The sequence below is a fragment of the Acyrthosiphon pisum genome, chromosome A1, assembly GCF_005508785.2.
Source record: "Acyrthosiphon pisum isolate AL4f chromosome A1, pea_aphid_22Mar2018_4r6ur, whole genome shotgun sequence".
NCBI classification, from domain to species: domain Eukaryota; kingdom Metazoa; phylum Arthropoda; class Insecta; order Hemiptera; family Aphididae; genus Acyrthosiphon; species Acyrthosiphon pisum.
In genome coordinates, this window is record NC_042494.1 from 3,781,675 (window position 1) to 3,786,720 (window position 5,046).

At 25.4% G+C, this 5,046-nt stretch overlaps 1 protein-coding gene across 1 annotated transcript in view; it reads left to right on the top strand.

Moving 5' to 3' along the window:
- The first annotated feature begins 3,907 nt into the window (after positions 1–3,907).
- LOC100159668 (mucin-5AC) overlaps positions 3,908–5,046 on the top strand; it is a 24,522-nt gene continuing 23,383 nt past the window's right edge. The window contains exon 1 of the mRNA XM_001948687.5: positions 3,908–4,004. The gene's annotated coding sequence lies outside the window, so the exon portion shown is untranslated. The remainder of the gene's footprint in view (positions 4,005–5,046) is intronic.

Genomic DNA, 5,046 nt, shown 5'->3' on the forward strand with positions numbered 1-5,046 from the left:
ACAGTCGTCAATTAATATAATTATAATATGTAAATAATGTGTAATTGACCAATAAAAAAAACAACTTAAAATTAAGCCTTTTTGTATTTAAGTTTAATATGAATTAAAATTATGATACATCAACTTAAAAAAAAAAATAGAAATACACAAGTAAATATACTATCCTAATATATCTAATATTCCGATATCCGTATATTGTATATAGATAGGTATGTAGGTAGTAAATAATATCGTGTTAATTAGATTATTAAAATAGCATTCATTCAAAGAATACCATTGATTTTTATTAATTCAGATTTCAATAAAATCGAAACAGTATACTGCGATACTATAACTAGGTATGTACAAATTGACTGTTTATGAAATAATTATAATATAGCATATAATAATATATCATTGTTTTTGATTTTATTCCAATATATATCCTAATTTTATTTTTATTTTTACGTTTTCACGATTTTTATTGCACTGTTGTATTGTACGTATAAGTACCTGTATACATTATAACCACAAAACACACTTGTTTTAAACGTTCATTAAAGTTTATTCACATGAGAACATGCAGTGTGAACTGCGAAGACCCCAAATATTCTCCGTGTGAACTATATGAATACCACAAAGATGCAATTGACCAGCTATCAATAGAAATGAAAATACTGTTAACCTAACCTCAATGTATTTGTTATATCGTCATTTGTTTTTGTATATTATTATCTCATTTTTTTACTGTTTCTTTATTTGGATTTCGTACTCAATTTTATATTCCAGTATTATAAATCCAAAAGAAAATTGTATTTTATGAACTTAATTTTATAGCTATACAAATTATATATTAGTGGATACATATCGTGAATATAATTGTCTGATAGCTAGTTATGCTAGTGAACTGACAAAGAGTTCGATGGACCGCATGTACGTTGCTTTTTTGTTTAAATCTAAAATCATCTGAATGCCACAATTGCAGATTCTAAGCAATAGTGTGTGCTCGCTTAAATTTTTAACTTTTCCTATTATTCTACATTTCTACATAGCATTTTTACACATAATATAAGACCACTTATAAAATAAAGAAATTACCTAAAAGCACCAGATAGACTCGAATTTCTAGCGATAAACAATAATATAAAGTCACCCTTGAGCATTTTGTAAATGGCTTTTAATCTAAAAGAACCTACGACAAAAAAATATGTATAAAAAAATACAACATTGTAAAAACAATTCGTTTAATGCTTTACTCAGAATCTAAGATTATATAGCAGGTATAACTAAATAAAATTTAAAAAAAAACAATTAATCGGAGTTGCTTTAAGTGACAACCACACAAACTAGAAGCAATTAGATTTCTTCAAAATGTCAACAAATATTATTGTAAATTGTAAGGTATTCAAATACAATTAAATCTTGTGAAATTCCATTGGCAGTGGATAATATTTTTATTAACATTTTTCACAATCAGATCCAGTATAATAGTACGTCTTAAAAAAATAATTCAAATACAAACATAATTGGTTAGGTCATCGCTATGATTAGTACAACAGATAATAATAAAATACTATTTTTTCCTCGATTTAATATCTTATGAATAATAGGTATAAGTGTATAACCAGTACAACGGTAAAGTTAGACGTTCAATATAACACCTCATACTATGCAGCTGATAGGTAACAATATAATATATATATATATATATATATATATATATAAGTCTCCCGATTTAAAATTAAAATCCTAATTTGAGTAATACAATTCTATAGGTGTGTGTTTAATGTCACAGTAAATAAATTACACTATTCAAACGAGAAACAAATTTTAGGTTTTGTTTCTCTTCTATATTTTTAATTAAAAAAAAAAAAAACAACACCGGAATCATCCCAATAGACGGACAACCGACAAGGTCTATAGTTTAACACAAAATAAGCAATTAATAATTACTATAGTTTGAAATAAATTTTATTTTTCAAAGTTACGAGATAATTTCACAACGACGCGCGACGTCGGGAATTAGGGACAACAATCATTATTTTATATTCAACTTTTTATACATCTTTTATGCGACGTAAGTATACCTAAAGATGGTAATTACACAACAAAAATGACTAACGCTTTCATTAACATTTATTTATATAAACTATCAATAAACAAATATATTACATATTATTTGATATTATAATATAAATTAAAATAAATTCCAAACTATCAGATTTACTATAAATCAGTTAGCATTCAATTGGAATGCTAAATCTTTTATTACGTTACGTATCTACTTATAATACTTATAATATGTGTATAATCTTCACCCTGCATATTTTTAGTAAGGAAAAATCGTTCACGAGTCTTACAATTTAATAGTTAAAACGTGTCAATACTTAATAATATTGTTATACAATACAATTTAAGAATAGGTACCATCTGAAAATTGGAATCATATTATTATTGAAATTATTATGACGTTACGCATTTTGGTATATTATTATGAAGATTTAAAACATAATGGAAATTGATTTAAATTAGTAAGTTATAGCCTATAGGACTAAAAGTACAAATAATTTGTTTAGAGTTGTGAAGGTATCTATGACATTTCAAAAATACATACCTATAATATTTATTATGATCAAATGACAAATATTTAACATCAAACGTGTACATTGTATGGTTATTTTTTATTAGTTTTTCCTATTATTTTCGTAGCGACAGTATAAAGTTTATTGATGTAGGAACTCTGTAGGTATATAGTAAACATAATATACTGTGTACTGTATAGAAACACTTAAACACACAATGAAGGCTATTTTGTATTTTTTAAATAATGTTTATTCACAAATAGACGAATTATATGGTTTTATATACCATATTAATTATAATTGATATGATTTTATATAAATAAACATTTCTTTGTTAATTTTAAACAGAAAAGACACCGAACCTTAACACTATTTTCCATATCGTTACATATGACCAATCCCAACCTCAACCTAAATAATATTTAGAATACTCGTTCATCGTTAATTAAAATAACGTAGGCACCTACCTACCTATATTGTATTGTGCTGTACTTTTTTATTTTTTGCTAGATGTTAGTATCAAATGATAGAATATCATATATATATATATTTATATGTTATCTATACAATTATAATATCATTCATGATATAAGACGTAAATCTTGTTAAATATGTACAAATAAAGTGTAATATTACTTTAAAATATGTTCTAATTAATTATACAAGTAGATATACTATTTGTGTAGTTAAATAATTACATCTGTAATTAAAGTATTTTGTTATTTAAAAATTAACTGTTTTGGAAATTGAAGTTGACTTTAAATAATTTGAAATTTAAATATTTTGAGGTACATATTACGTATATTTATTATATTAACTGCTATAAATATTTTATAAATAATAATCTTAATAATTTGAAATTGTATTAAGTATCCAATTGTGTTTCTAAAATTAAAAAGTTGCTTTTTTTAAAAAATGTATCAAATTAATATATATTGATTGATGATTAGGTACGACTAAAACTGTTCTAACTTCTAAGGTACCTATGTACACAGCTTGTAATTCACAGGTATACTGAAATTATATATATAAAAAATAATAATAATAGTAGTTAAGTTTAAAATGATAATAGTATGCTCTTATAAATTTATGCACGCCAATTTGGAAATCCACCACCACAATATAATATGATAGTTGGTCAAACCACTCTAGAACCCAGAACCCACGTAATCAAAACGACGTCGGAACTTCGTTTTTTTACGATAAAGGGGAAGGGGCAAATATATTATTTTGGCGTCCGATGGTCGTCATGGGAACGGAGATTGGGTGCCGGCAAACGATCTGAGGCGATGGGTTTGAGGAGGAAGGATCTCGCGGCTATTTGTAGGGCGCCGAATGGATTGTGTTGCGAATTCAGTCGTCGCGGCGCTGACGAACAAGCGATATTATTCTAGCCGACGGTGACCTCAACGGTCGTGTATTAATACGTTCATAAACTCGCGGGTAAGTGAAAAAACTTTGATATTTTTAACTTAGGTAACACATACTTAACATTAAGGATATTTTATTTTATTGTTTATTATTAATATCTTACATTGTATAAAATAATACCGATAGGTTTGAAGAATCATTCAATCAAGTTAGAATTTAATGTGCAAAATTTGTTTCTCGTAATTTTTGTGGCTGTTGATGTATCCAATTATCAATTTTAAAATAACAATCATCTGACATAGTGTAAATATTAATAAAAAAAATTAAATAAATAAATTTAGTTAAAAAATATAATATTTTAATAATTTAATTTTATAATAAAAAAAATATCAAATTTGACACAAATAATTTCTTCGGACAAGAAATATTCTTATAATTAATACAATTTAAAATCAAGTTGTACTTGTGGACTACAGTATTGGCAAATTTGATTATGATTTATGATTATTATTCAAGCTAGTTTAAATTTCTAAATAATTTAACCACTCATAATAATATTATCCCTTTAAAATAAAACATACAAAATTAAGAAATGTATTCATAAATGTCTGTACTCTTGTAGCAATATTTGTTAATTACGAGTATATCTGTGATCCAAAATTGCTGTGTTTTACATTTTTTAGAACTCATTCAGTTCATGTTCCTTGCATGTTTTTTTTTTGTTTAGTACTTTCGTCCAAAAAATAAATATAGGTACACTGATAATAATATTACGAGAAAAATATTGCTATATTGCTTAGGTGGTTACTACGACATGATATTTCAAAAAACCTTTAACATTGATATTATTGTATAATATTTTTGATTATTATAATTTATCTTATCTGAATAGTTTTCCATAATACACCTTTGTTGCACATTAGTTACGTGTTATTCGTCCATTAATCGTATTTAAATATTATCGCTTTTATTTGTTCAAATCTGCCTACATTTTAATTTTTATCATACATCCCAATGCCAACACAAGGTTTACCGTTGACCGTTAAATTTTGTTAAAAGTAGATACATCGTTAATTTTTTTACGCTATTATTTCCCTGATTATCAAATAATTAT